The sequence below is a fragment of the Dendropsophus ebraccatus genome, chromosome 1, assembly GCF_027789765.1.
Source record: "Dendropsophus ebraccatus isolate aDenEbr1 chromosome 1, aDenEbr1.pat, whole genome shotgun sequence".
Classification (NCBI taxonomy): Eukaryota; Metazoa; Chordata; class Amphibia; order Anura; family Hylidae; genus Dendropsophus; species Dendropsophus ebraccatus.
The window spans coordinates 60656401-60672005 of NC_091454.1; the positions used below are offsets into that span (position 1 = coordinate 60656401).

General features: G+C 43.1%; 1 protein-coding gene across 1 annotated transcript in view; it reads right to left on the bottom strand.

Moving 5' to 3' along the window:
- FGF1 (fibroblast growth factor 1) overlaps window positions 1–10658 on the bottom strand; it is a 90805-nt gene extending 80147 nt beyond the window's left edge. The window contains exon 1 of the mRNA XM_069971806.1: window positions 10405–10658. The gene's annotated coding sequence lies outside the window, so the exon portion shown is untranslated. The remainder of the gene's footprint in view (window positions 1–10404) is intronic.
- Window positions 10659–15605: the final 4947 nt, after the last annotated feature.

A 15605-nucleotide genomic window follows, 5' to 3' on the forward strand; every position in this document is an offset into this window, starting at 1 on the left:
AACAGAGGGGGGCATCTATAAGGGAGGGGGAGAAGAGAGAGGGGGCCATCTATAAAGGAGGGGGGAGAAGAGAGAGGGGGCCATCTATAAAGGAGGGGGGAGAAGAGAGAGGGGGCCATCTATAAAGGAGGGGGGAAAAGAGAGAGGGGGCATCTATAACAAAGGGGGCCATCTATAAGAGAGGGGGGATAAGAGAGGGGGCCATCTATAAGGGGACTACATAGAGGGATGCATATACAATAAGGGGGTCACATAAAGTCAGCCTACCCACTAAATGAGGGTGTAAAGGGGACAGTACAGATGTGCAGTTAGTATAGAGATGAGGATGGTGTCAGAGTGAGGAGCCTAATATGTCTGTCTGCGGTGACATTAGTCAGTATGCGGTGGGATTAGTCAGTATGCGGTGGTATTAGTCAGTGTGTGGTGGTATTAGTATGTGGAGGTGTCAGTCAGTATGCTGTGATATTAGTTAGTATGTGGTGGTATTAGTTAGTATGCGGTGACATTAGTCAGTATGCGGTGGTATTAGTCAGTATGCAGTGGTATTAGTCAGTATGCGGTGGTATTAGTTAGTATGTGGTTGTATTAGTCAGTATGCGGTTGCATTAGTCAGTATGCGGTGGTATTAATCAGTATGTGGTGGTATTAGGCAGTGTGTGGTGGTATTAGTCAGTATGTGGTGGTGGTGTTAAACTGAGCACAGTGACCGGGCCAGAAGCAGTCTGTCTCTGTACACTGTGTAGTGGTGATGACCTGTAACTGCAGCTCAGCTACATAGTACAGAGACAGAAGCTTCTGACCCCATTTACTGTGTTATTATCTGTAATTCCAGTCATGGCCGTGATGATACATGTAGCCGTGCTGCGCTCACAACATCCTCTCATAACTTATCACCGCACGGTGAGTGGGCCTGTGTGCTCGGAAATGCCAGGGCTGATTTTTAGTCCCAGTCCGGCCCTGGTTGCTTGGGGCAACTGAGCAAGTTCTACTTTACACCGGTTTGATAAATCTCCCTCATAGAATTTGTGCACGGGGCTTGGATCCTTTCTAGGATCAGGCTTTGATAAATGTTCCCCTATATCTATATACATCTACACTACATCTATCTATCTACCTACCTATACAAGCCAAACCAGTGCTTTTAGAGCAGGCCGGTGGTCGGTAACCTGGATGGCAAGCGGTCAACTATGAGATATAAAGAGCAGCATATTAGCAGAAGGAGGCAAGTTTGGTAAATTTACGTATTTGCAACATCATCATTTTGGAGATTATAGAGTAAAATATACATATAGAGTGAGCGGCTCCATTTTGATAGTATACATAAATTAAACATAGTTACCAATCATAGTTTTAATTGCAACCAGTGAGACATCTAGGCTATGTTCACACACAATTAATCACAGAGATTCACCACAAGGGTTTCAATACCCGGGGTAATATAATAGATTTAATGAATGGTATCCCAATATTAAAACGTAGCATTTAGTAGATTCTGTATGTATTAAAAGGTAAAATATAACAAAAATGTGTACCCCTCCAAGATGCAGACAAGTCACATATGCTCTAAATATATACATATATACAACGGTGGTACCACATAAATGGATCTAAAAATGCAAATAGCTGTCCAAAAAGGGTGGTAATGTGGTCATCATTCAAACAAAACGTAAATAATGTACCAATGGACATCATTTTAATGGCATCCGCCAAAGTATGTTAAATAATGTCCGCTATTTCGAGTATCAAATAAAGGCCATTGAAAATTGTTGCGTGAACATAGCCTTAGGTGATGTTCCCACACAGTATTTTTGGTCAGTATTTTGCAACCAAAACGAGAAGTGGATTGAAAACACAAAAAGGCTATGTTCACACACTGTTCAAATTAAGTGGATGCCCGCCATTTCTTTCAAAACAACGGCCATTGTTTTAAAATAATGGCAATTATTTGCCATTAAATAGCGGCCATCCACTCAATTTCAGCAGTGTGTGAACAGATCCTTTCTGTGTTTTCAATCCACTCCTGGTTTTCGTTGCAAAATACTGCGCAAAAATGCTATGTAGTAACATAGCCTTAAAGTGAACCTGTCATCTGCAATTCACAATCCAGACTGCTCACCCTTTTTGCTAGATAGTTGCTAGTTAGAGATGAGCGAACCGGGTTCGGGTTCGAGTCCATCCGAACCCAAACATTCGGCATTTGATTAGCGGTGGCTGATGAACTTGGATAAAGCTCTAAGGTTGTCTGGAAAACATGGATACAGCCAATGACTATATCCATGTTTTCCACATAGCCTTAGGGCTTTATCCAACTTCAGCAGCCACCGCTAATCAAATGCTGAAAGTTCGGGTTCGGATGGACTCAAGCATGCTCAAGGTTCGCTCATCTCTATTGGTAGTACAAGGAGACACAAGGCACTTTCGTACATCTGTCTGTGCTTCCACAACATAGAAAAATGAATTTATTCTCCTTTGCAAGTCTCTGGAGGGCTGAGAGCTGTAATGCCTCCTCCCATCCCTGTTCCTGCGCTGTCATGTCCTGAGTCCAGTTTTGAAATTTCATTGCACTTTTAAAAATTTGGAAAGTGGATTTAGCAGGGTAAGGGATGGGAGAGGAAGCAGGTAGGTATTACAACCCTCAGCCCTTGTAGGAAAGCCACTTCAACACTTTGAATCAGAGAATAAAAGCATTGCCTATGCAGTTTGAAATGCAAATTGAAGCTGACAGATTCCTTTAAAGGCCACTTTATAGGAAAATTGCTCAGTGTACAGTATTAGTAAGTGTACTCACTGTATATACTGATAGATGCTGCCTGTGTATCTCATACAGCTAATATCAGACTCCCCTCCTCCAGGCTGTGCTGTCTTGCTCTGTGGTGAATTGTCCATAAGATGGCTGACATGGAGGAGCATGTGACCATGCCCCACCCCCCAGTGTCCATCACTAAGCCTGTATATGCCTATGGAAGACACTGTGGGGTGGGGCTTGGTCACATGCTCATCCATGTTGGCCATCTTATGGACACACTCACCACAGAACAGAGAAACACAGCCTGGAGGAGGGGAATCTGATCTTAGCTCAAAACAGTACAATTCTGCAAATGATTCTGCAAACAATAAGCCATCATACAGCTCTGTACATGGAAAATTAAGTTATGGCTAGAGATGAGCGAATCTCGAGCATGCTCGAGTCCATCCGAACTCGATCGTTCGGCATTTGATTAGCGGTGGCTGCTGAAGTTGGATAAAGTCATTGGCTGTATCCGTGTTTTCCAGACAACTTTAGAGCTTTATCCAACTTCATCAGCCACCGCTAATAAAATGCCGAACGATCGAGTTCGGATGGACTCGAGCATGCTCGAGGTTCGCTCATCTCTAGTTATGGCTCTTAAAAAACAAGGAAGGAAAAACAAAAAAAAAAAAAAAAAATGGTTTTAATCTCCAGGCCAAAATAGGCTGCGCCATGAAGGGGTTAAAGAATCTTGAAATATTAGGAATAGGCCCAGCGATTTTTGTATTTTATGTTTTTTAGATGGACTTCTTGTAGAGTTGAGATTTGCTGGAAATTTTACATCATCCCTTCTTACGTTATATGTCATGGATATTCCTGTGTGAGTACAGTAGAGAAGAAGGTGTTTCGTAGATTGTCCTTTTCCTCATAATGCTTCACCATCACACAGATTTCAGTTGTTTGTTGTTGTTTTTTTCATATTATTTATATATGTTAAAAAAAAATTCCGGTTCTCTTTACTTTCTCTAACATTTATTCTATCTGTTGCAATCTTTGCTACTCTTATTTTATACACAAAATATTCTTCTATCTCCACATAATAAATTGTGAAATTTTAAGTTTAATTAAATTTTTTAAAGTTAAAATTTTAATTTTACAGTGGAACCTACAGTATGTATTCCTAGTAGAGAAGCATAAGGCAAGCAAATATTGTAAAAAAAAATAAATAAAAATAGTTTAAATAGTCATATACCATTTGAGTCTTTGAAGATTTGATAGATCTCATTGTTCTAGCAGAATGTGCTCTTTTTAATGAATTAATCACTTAAGTGTAAAAGTAAAAACTTTCCATGCATGGGCCAAAGAAACCAGTCTGTGAGACCATTAGGTTTCATTAAAGGTCTCAACTTTGGCTGGACACATCATAGGCAGCCAAACTGGATTATAGCTTGCCAATATGTTCTTGGACTAAGTTTCTGGTTTACATCTGGTGTACTACAGGTTGTTAGGCTGTGTGTGGCCACTCCATATCAACATGTCCTACTTTGAAAGTTTGTACTGCATAAAGTAATACAGCTTAGGCTTCCTTTCAACACTTTTTTTTGTTTTTGTTTTATGCTTCATCCCATCAACACCCTGCACCCCTTAAATACAATGGCACTACATATGGTGTCCCCTAAATATAATAGTGCTACATGCTGTGTCTCTTGAATAAAATAATATTCTGTACTGTACCCCCCTCAAAAGAATGTCCTACACTGACCCAACTCAATAAAAAGTGGTCTGCACCATTCCCCACTATATAAAAACAATGGTCCCCTTAAATAAAATAAATGGTCTACCATCTGTCCCCTGATTTCTGTGTTCTAATGTTTCTGTGATTTTCCATAGTAGTGGAAGGGAGCTGTATGTTTCAATACCCTCCAATTAATGTCACAGATCTTTACTGTCTATTGCAATGGATTTGTATTCCCAGTAGTGAAGCAAGAGGAGAAAGATATTAGCAAAAATTATCCTAAATTGTTCTTTACCATTTGAGCCTTTGAAAAGAGCACATACTGTAGATTTAGTTGTTCTAGCAGAACGTGCTCTTTAATAAATTAATCACTTAAACGAACAGTAAAAACTTTCCATGCATTGGCCAAAAAGTCATTTAGAGACCATTTGGCTTCATTACAGGTCTCAAGTTTGGTTGGACGCATCGGAGGTAGCCAAACTGGATTATAGCTTCCCGCTATGTTCTTGTGTTTGGTTTACATCCAGCATTATTGTGGTTATTGGTGCATTAGCAGCCATCCTATATCAGCATTTTTCTGTATGTCTGTTATTTGTAAAGACCTTCACCATTGACAGGGGCTTTTTTTAGGCTATACACCAACCAATGTCTGTATCAAATGTTGTATGTTACTGCAATGCATAATGTGATTCTGAGCTTTAACACACCCTATGGTCACTTACAAGTATGTAAAAAGCAAAGTCAATTGTACATTGCTGATGCATAAGAGAGACACTGGGTATCATTGTAACCTTTCTAGTGTGATGATGCTGAATATAGCTGGAGATACACCTGGGGAGGCCATGGCATAAAATATTTGGTGCCTTAGTGAACTAACTTGCAGTTTTTACATGAAGAAGCGTTTCTACTGTTACGATTATGTAGCTTCCTGCATTGATTTCCACTAATGGGAAATATGGCATGAGTAATACCTCACATAATTTACTATGACCTCAGTTAAGGCCATTATGAGTTATTTTACTTTTTAGTGAAAGAACTTTCCAATATACATTCTTTGCAGAACAGAGCAGCCTATAACCCAGGGTAGGAATAGAGACTGAGGTTTATCAATTTTTAAGGTAATTTCAACAATCACTTCTATCAAAAATATAATTTAAAGGGGTTGGTCAATTTATAGTAAAATAGTTCAGTGTACAGTAAGTGTATTTGCTGTATATACTGACAGCTGCTCCCTGTGTACCTCCTAGAGCTAAAATCAGGCTCCCTCCTCCAGGCTGTACTGCCCTGATCTGTGGTGAAGCTGTCAATAAGATGGGTGACATGGAGGAGCATGTGACCATGTCCCGCCCCCCCCAGTGTCCACCATAGGAATATACAGGCTCAGTGGTGGACACTGGGGGCAGGCATGGTCCCATGCTCCTACATGTCGGCAGCACATAGCAGGGCAGCACGGCCTGGTGAAGGGGAGTCTGATTTCAGCTCTATGAGGTACACAGGGAGCTGCTGTCAATAAGTGCTGTGAGTACAGTTACTTATACTGTACACGGAACAATCTTACTATAAAGTGACCAACCCCTTTAAATTTAGATACAAACAATATGAGTGAAGTTTTAATGTTTTTTCTTTATATAGATCCAAACTGCTTTTGGCAACCATTATTAATAAGCCATCAGCTATCTATAATGGATGGCCAGTAAACAAAGATCATTTTTTCATGGTTTTATAAAGCATAATCACCTCGCTTTTCCGTACCTGAAAGGTATCTATATGTCAACCTGTCAGACATGCTCAATGAACGAACTTGGCATACCATTGGACTGTAAAGAGTCCAATTAACTCTGTAACACACAGGTTTATATTAGCTGAGCTGGGAATACCCCTTTCACAGTGATGCCACTATCTGATGCTCTTCTTAAGGAGAAGCACTTTCTGTGAACACTGTGGGAACTGACCTTAGTCTATTCTTTCTATGGCCTATTTCTTATGCTTTCATTTACAAATAATGTATTAGACCTCCAGCTGTATCCACCCGCTGCACAGAGCGGGCAGACAACGGGAATCTGATGCCGAGTGTTCGGGTTCATACGAACCCGAACCTCGGCAGTTTCGGACCATCCCTAGTTCTGATGCTAAATAATGGCAAAAATAATTCAACAGACATAAGTCAGACATAATACAGAGCAAACAGAAAAACTAAGGATAGCCTATGGTGCAGAACCTAGGATGAATATATATACAGTGAGTCCAAGAAGTATTTGATCCCTTGCTGATTTTCTTTGTTTGCCCACTAATAAAGACATGATCATTCTATACTTTTAATGGTAGATGTATTCTTACATGGAGAGACAGAATATTAAAAAGAAAATCCAGAAAATAAATCTAAGGAATATATATTAATTGATTTGTATTTCATGGAGTGAAATAAGTATTTGATCCCTTAGTATTCATTAGCAGTTCTGGCTTTTACAGACCAGTTAGACACTCCCAATCAACTTGTTACCTGACCTGAAGCCGCCTGTTCTCACTAATCACTTGTGTGAAAAACAACTGTCCACAGAATCAGACAGATCACACAGATTTCAAGTCTCCAACATGGGTAAAACCAAAGAGCTGTCACAGGACCTCAGAGTCAGAATTGTTGACCTTCACAAAGCTGGAATGGGCTACAAAAAGATTAGTAAGGTGTTGGATGTGAAAGTAACAACTATTGGTGCAATTATCAGAAAGTTTAAAGAGTATAACCTGACAATCAACAGACCTCGGCCCGGTGCTCCAAAGAAGATTTCGCCTCGTGGGGTGGCAATGATGCTGAGAACAGTCAGAAATCGTCCTGCAACCACTCGGCAGGAGTTAGCAAATGACCTGAAGGCAGCTGGGACCACAGTTTGCAAGGAAACAATTGGCAACACTTTGCGCAACGATGGATTCACATCCTGCAGTGCCCGAAAGGTACCCCTGCTGAAGAGAGCACATGTGGAGGCGCGCCTCAAATATGCCAATGATCATTTGAAAGATGAACCAAGTTATTGGAGAAGGTTTTGTGGTCAGATGAGACCAAAATTTTATTTTTTGGCCTCAACTCCACCCGCCATGTGTGGAGGAAGAAAAATGCTGCCTATGACCCCAAGAACACTGTGCCCACCGTCAAGCATGGAGGTGGAAGCATAATGTTTTGGGGGTGTTTCTCTGCCAAGGGTACAGGGCTACTTCACCGCATCACTGGAAAAATGGATGGAGCCATGTACCGCACAATCCTGAGGGACAACCTCCTCCCCTCTGCCGGGGTTCTGAAAATGGGCTGTGGTTGGGTCTTCCAACATGATAACGACCCTAAACATACAGCAAAGGCAACAAAGGATTGGCTCAAGAAAAATCACATTAAGGTCATGGAGTGGCCCAGCCAGTCGCCAGACCTCAATCCGATCGAAAATCTATGGAGGGAGCTGAAGGTCAGAGTTGCCAAGCGACAGCCCACCAACCTTCATGATTTAGAGAGAATCTGCAAATAAGAGTGGGCCAAAATTCCCCCTGGTGTGTGCGCTAAACTTGTGGTTAACTACAACAAACGTCTCACCGCTGTGCTTGCAAACAAAGGCTTTACCACTGAGTATTGAGTGTGTTTGGCAAGAGGGATCAAATACTTATTTTCCTCATTGAAATACAAATTAATTAAAATATTTTCTTTAAAATTATATTCTGGATTTTTTTCTTGATATTCTGTCTCTCCATGTTAGAATATATCTACCATTAAAAGTGCTGAAGGATAGTGTCTTTATTAGTGGGCAAACAAAGAAAATCAGCAAGGGATCAAATACTTCTTGGACTCACTGTATATATATATATATATATATATATATATATATATATTAGGGCTGGGCGATATAAACGATATGCCAAAATATCGTCATCAATTCGGTTGACGATATAGATTTTTGGCATATCGTCATATCGCGATATACCACGGAGCGGTAGTGAATAAGCTTCTCACTTACCGCTCCGTGGTACCGCGCTGCAGGGCCTTCCGTTCACGCATCGTCAGCGCGCTAGCGCGCTGATGCGTGTGACGTCAGGTCTCCCAGTGCATGCTGGGAAGAAGACGCGGCCCGTCTCGCCTCGCGGACTCCATCAGCCAGCCCTGCAGGAAAGGTAAGTAGCATAGGGGTCGGGGGCGGCAGATGGCTTGGCATGGGGCTGATGATGGCCCTGGCTGGGGGGACATGATGGCTGGCACATGAAATGGCTGGAAAACTGAGAGGGGAGATGACTGGCACTGGGGGGGGGGGGGGGCTGATGACTGGCAAGGGGGGCTGATGACTGGCAAGGGGGGCTGATGACTGGCAAGGCGTGTGATAACTGGCACAAGGGAAGGCTGATGACTGCCAAGGGGGGCTGATGACTGGCACAAGGGGGGCTGATGACTGGCACAAGGGGGCTGATGACTGGCAGAAGGGGGGCTGATGACTGGCACAAGGGGGGGCTGATGGCACAAGGGGGGGCTGATGGCACAAGGGGGGGCTGATGGCACAGGGGAGGGCTGATGACTGGCAAGGGGGGGTGATAACTGGCACAAAGGGGGCTGAAGGCATAGGGGAGGGCTGATGACTGGCAAAAATTTTTTTATATATCGTGATATATCGTTATATCGTGCATGCATCAAATTATATCGTGATATAAATTTTAGGCCATATCGCCCAGCCCTAATATATATATATATATATATATATATATATATATATATTCATTCAGAAGCCAAGCGTTTAAAAAGTAAACAACCCAAAAGTCATCTCCAGAAGGTCACATATTAATCAGAGTCAGCAGACAAGGAGTGTTACCGGGTACACAATCCGATAGTCAAAAAACTAGAAGATCCAAATACAGCAGTAGAATGCAGATAACTAGCCAGGGAGTACACCACATTCAGAGTCATCTGCCAAAGCCATGTACTGTACTTGCCACGCACAGGCATTGGACACTGATTTAGAGCCCTGATTGGCTGATGAGCCCTCCGGAGAAAGAGTGACTGGTGTCCATGGGAACTCCAGGATGCCACCACTCAGTGTCGCACTGCAGAACAATAAGCAGGAAAGAGACAGGCGGTGGGAGCCTGGATACGTGAATACATTACATAAAAGTGGAATTGTTTACGATCTTTATAAATCAACAGTGGGAAGATGGGCTTTCCCCAGTGGGTCCAAGAAAACCTAGTTAAATATTGTGTGTGCCCCAGTTTTGTAAGGCAAAATCTCATCTAAAGATATATTCAAAGTATGTCACACCTGTTGCAACTTATGTGTTGCAACTAGTGGGTTCACATGCAAGAAAAATACAAATACTGTATACATATGTTCGCATAACATTTTACTTAACGAAAACTTAACTTAAAATGTTAAAAATCACTTATAAAAGCACACTGTACAGGCAGTAGAAGAAAAGTACACAACATTTTTAATAAAGACCTATGGAGAAAACTTTTTTGTACTCTAGTACAAAGCAATCTAAAAAATGCTTGTCCATATAAAACTATTATAAAAGTATTAGAGATTAAAGGCAGGAATTACCATAAAATCAGAAATACATATAGAGATGTATTAAAACACTATAGATTATATCCACAGGGTTGGTGCACTTACATACTGCAGTTATAATTAATTATTATACCTTATAGTTTAGTAAAACACAGCAGAATAGATAGATAGATAGATAAACTCTGCAGTGTCTATCTACCCTCCCTTTTCCTCCACTCTGCAGAATGTACTATCACTTTGTGCTGCATGCAGATCTTGTTTCCTCTCCTTGTTTGCTCTGTATATACTCTAAGAATTATTTAGTATTCAATAGTCTATAGTAGATAAAGTCTGACATATTACAGGAAGTAGCCATACAATCTTCTGCATATAATTACAATCGACAGCCCAGTAAAGTAACCATTAATTCCTCTTACCTCGGGTTTGTGGGTTTAAGGCTTCTGGCTGTTTTCCCTTGGCCCAGATGTCAGTAAGGTAGCTGCTTCTTCAAACTAAATGGCTAAAGCCAATTTCTAATAGCAAAGCAATATATAACCTTGGGTGTGGAGAAGGTCAATGGAAAGCATGGTCTATTTTCTTCGTTGTAATTTTTCAGACTCCTCCAGTTTCTACAAACCTGTTAATCTGAGCCAAGATGAAGTTATCAAGTACTAAATAACTTGGCTGATATAATGCGCAATGAGTGAAACTAAATGCAGCTATATTCTCTCAGATCACTTGGCACAGAAATGAGCATGCCCAGTTCATTCCCCCACTGGACATACCCTGTCCGTGCAGGCTGTGGTAAAGTCTCCCATGCTATGGTGCTTTGGCATCAGGACAGAAGAACAAGCAAAATAAGGACAATAATCTTGAATTCCTTTTTTTTTCTTTTTTGTTTAAGCTATGCAGTCCTGTGGCTATTTTCGGACTGGATGCTTGCCTGTGGTGTATTTCAAGGTTATTTTCCAATGTGTCTTTTCAAGGCACTTTATACTGCCTGCATTTAGAAAATACAATTCAAAGCACTTAGAGTTCACAGACAAAAAAAATTGTGACAATAACTGTTGCTATTAAATGCTTATGTTCTGTCATCACATCCGCTTTAGAGAAACTGCTTCATTTTTAATTTGCCAAAAGAAGTGGAGGAAGTAAAATCCCTACCATTGCATTGACTGTGGTCAGAAAAATGTTACTCATTGTTTTCTTCAGAAGTGAATATATGTTCATTACAGACCATTTTAAAATGGAGTCCTTGTTATTGTGAAATCTAGAGATGAGCGAATTTTTTAAAAATTCGGTTGGCTAGGTTTTTTAATTTTTGGCATGAATTTCACAAACTTGTGATCCGAACCTTAACGAACTGTACTAAAACAGCTGAATAATTTGTGCAGTTTTGGTGCAATACTTACCTGTCTGTGCTGCCCCAGTGTCCTCCTCTTCTGTGTCTCCAATGTCTTCAGCTATCTCCAGCCCACTTAGCTAATTACTGAGACAGGACAGTGACACAGCCAGTGATTGGCTGAGTGGGCTGTCACTCTCCAGACAGCTTCCTCAGCCTAGTGATGGCCGCGGTGCCGACCTGTCTCAGTCAGTAATTGGTAGAGCGGGCTAAAGACACTGCTAATCCCCATTGCAATCAGGCCCGGATTGGTAATCTGGCGGAGCGGGCGAATGCCCGCTGGGCCGCCAGGATTACCAATCAGAGGGGCTGCTGGTCCCCCTGCAAACTAATATCGGCCCCTGCAGTGGTTGAGAGAACAGCGCTGCCGGCCACCGCGCTGTTCCCTCAGCCTCTTCTAATGGGGCTGAGCCGGCATACTCCCTCCGCCCCCTCCCCTCCAGAACACTCAAGGGCCGCTCTGCCTCTTAGTTATTTCTCTCTGTGTAGCAGAGGTGCCGCACAGGCACGTCTGCTACCGTCGGCTGACGTCATTTCCTGCCGCAGGGGAGCTGATTAATGGAGGACAGGGGAGAAGGAGCTGCTGCCCCCTGCAGCATAGAGTGGCTGCTGCCGACTGAGGAATCACACAGAGGGGGCCCTTGCTGCTATGAACAAACAGCACTGCTTGGTGAGAAGAAATAAGGACTCTTAAAGACCTGTTCTTCTCACCAAGCTACAGCCAAAGCCTGCCCTCCCCCCCTGTGTAAGGACGCAACCAACTTTCCCTCCCCCCACTCAGTGACGTCATCATCTCCTTCCTGCTCTGCTGTCGGAGGGGCAGGGGAGCACCATGCTGGCTGTGAGGGAGGAGGACCTGTCAGCAGCTCGGATGGAAGGAGCTTGTCTATGAACAGTAAGTGATTGTTTCTTGTCTTATAGTGTGAGTGCAAAGTGAAACTGTGTATCTATATAGTAGTGTGTACAGTATGTGTATTGTGTGTGTAAAGGATTTCTATATGTATGTATAGTGTGTATTTATATATGATATATGTATTTACAGTATATATATATATATACATATATATATATATGTGTGTGTGTGTGTGTGTGTGTGTGTGTGTATATATATAGTGTATGCATTCCTCTGTAGTATGCTTATGATAAATGCATGTATGAATGTGCAGTAGGCATGTAGACACATATAGAGGCCATGTTCACATGGCGTAACATACCGGCCGTTCTGTGGACGGTGTTAGAGAAGATCATTCCAGTCGGTACTGCAGTACCAGACGGATAATCTTCACTGCCGCTGAATTCGGATGCAGGCGCATCAGTGTGTGTCTGCATCCGAATTCCCTCTGCTCACAATGGAGCGTGCGTCCAGAGTCGCACGCGCCATTGTGTGAACTGACTCGGTTTTCTGTGGCCGCAGAAAACTGACATGTCAGTTTCATGCGGCGCCGCTAGGGATCCCGGCCGGAGTGTATACTATGTGTACATACCTCCCAACTTTTGCAAAGAGCAAAGAGGGACATGTGCGCCGCGGTCCCCATAGGCACGCCCCCATAGCGACCCTCCATAGCCACGCCCCCATAGCAACCCTCCATAGCCACTCCCCTACAGTCACCACATGCTGCTGACTGAATAGTGCCTTATATAGTATCCAATCCCCCCAAAAATGCCCTATATAGTATCCAATCCCCCATTATAGTGCCCCACATAGTATCCAATGCCCCCATATATGCCCCACATAGTATACAATGCCCCCATATATGCCCGACATAGTATCCAATCCCGCACATAGTGCCCCACATAGTGTCCAATCCCCCACATAGTGTCCAATCCCCCACATAGAATCCAATCCCCCATATAGTGCCCCACATAGTAGCCAATGCCCCCATATAGAGCCCCACATAGTAGCCTATTCCCCCATATAGTGCCCCACATAGTAGCCAATGCCCCCATATAGTGCCCCACATAGTAGCCAATCCCCCCATATAGTTCCCCACATAGTAGCCAATCCCCCCATATAGTGCCCACATAGTAGCCAATCCCCACATAGTGCCCCACATAGTAGCCAATCCCCATATAGTGCCCCACATAGTAGCCAATCCCCACATAGTGCCCCACATAGTAGCTAATGCCCCATATAGTGCCCCACATATTATCCAATCCCCCATATAGAGCCCCACATAGTAGCCAATCCCCCCATATAGTGCCCCCCACATAGTAGCCAATCCCCATATAGTGCCCCACATAGTAGCCAATCCCCCATAGAGTGCCCACATAGTAGCCAATGCCCCCATATAGTGCCCCACATAGTAGCCAATCCCCCATATATGCCCACATAGTAGCCAATCCCCCATATATGCCCCACATAGTAGCCAATCCCCCATATATGCCCCACATAGTAGCCCATCCCCCATATATGCCCCATAGTAGCCAATCCCCCATATAGTGCCCCACATAGCCAATCCCCCATATAGTGCCCCACATAGTAGCCAATGCCCCCATATAGTACCCCACATAGTAGCCAATGCCCCCATATAGTGCCCCACATAGTAGCCAATCCCCCATATAGTGCCCCACATAGTAGCCAATCCCCCATATAGCGCCCCACAGAGTAGCCAATCCCCCCATATAGTGCCCCACATAGTAGCCAATACCCCCCATTTGTGTGGCCCCAGCGGAAAAAAACAATAAACCAGTAACTCACCTGTCCTCCGGTCCCAGCAGCTCCTCTCCCGGCAGAGCGCGCACTCCCGTCATCCTCCGGGGCGGGCAGCGGGGTACAGAGACACTGACTGTGCCGGAAGTGACCTGCAGCCTCTATATGAATTACTTCCGGTACTGTCAGTGACTCTGTACTCCGCTGCCCGCCCCGGAGGATGACGGGAGTGCGCGCTCTGCCGGGAGAGGAGCTGCTGGGACCGGAGGACAGGTGAGTTACTGGTTTATTGTTTTTTTCGCTGGGGCCACATATATTGCGGGACACTGGGGGCCGTTGCGGGACACTGGGGGCCGTTCCGGGACCGCGGGACAGCACCCCGAAAACGGGACTGTCCCGCGAAATCCGGGACGGTTGGGAGGTATGTGTGTATACACTCCAGTCAAGATTCCTTAGAAAGTACCATTACGTAAGTTCCATAGTAATCATGGCCATTGTTACAACAGCCATGATTGTTACGTAACCTACGCAGTGGGAACATGGCTTTATAATGTATATTTGTATTTTGTTTAATACATGCACATATGAACACAATCTGTACAAAGGACCACATCTACTTCATGCAAAAATTGTGTCTTTTTATTCTTACAGTATTATATATATTTTGTATATGCAATGTGGTAGAATATGAAAACACATGTTTTGCATGGAGGAGATGCTGTCCTAGTTTATAGTCTACTTTGTGAGAGGGATGCCAGGGGTTGGTTGTAGTGCGCCCAGCCCAAGGGAATCTGCAGTACACAGCGCGACACAAAGTGTATACTGCCTGTGGTAGACAAATTGGGCCGACATGTGACCATACACAAACTGTAGCATCAGCACAATCTGTTTAATGCCGGCTACACGTGTACATATGTATGCATGCACAGTGTGTGTTTATGATGTATGTATGTATGTATGTATGTATGTATGCACAATGTGTGTCTGTATGTATACATGTATGTATGCACAGTGTGTATGTATGTATGTATTTGTGTATATATATATATATATATGTATGTATGCACAGTGTGTATGTATGTGTATATGTATGTATGCACAATGTGTGTCTGTATGTATACATGTATGTATGCACAGTGTGTATGTATGTATGTATTTATGTATATATATATATATATATGTATGTATGCACAGTGTGTATGTATGTGTATATGTATGTATGCACAGTGTGTATGTATGTATGTATGCATGCACCGTATGTATGTGTGCACAGTGTGCGTCTGTATGCATATATGTATGTATGCACAGTGTGTATGTATGTATGTATGTGTGCACAGTGTGTGTCTATGTATGTATGTATGCACAGTGTGTATGTATGTGTGCACAGTGTGTATGTATATTTGTGTGCATGCACAGTATGTATGTGTGCACAGTGTGTGTGTGTGTGTGTGTATGAATGTATGTATGTATGCATGCACAGTGTGTGTGTGTTTGTCTTTATGTATGTATGTATGTGTGCACAGTGTGTGTTGAGTGTTTGTGATGTATGTATAGCATATGTGGTGTGTGGATGCGGGTAAGAAATA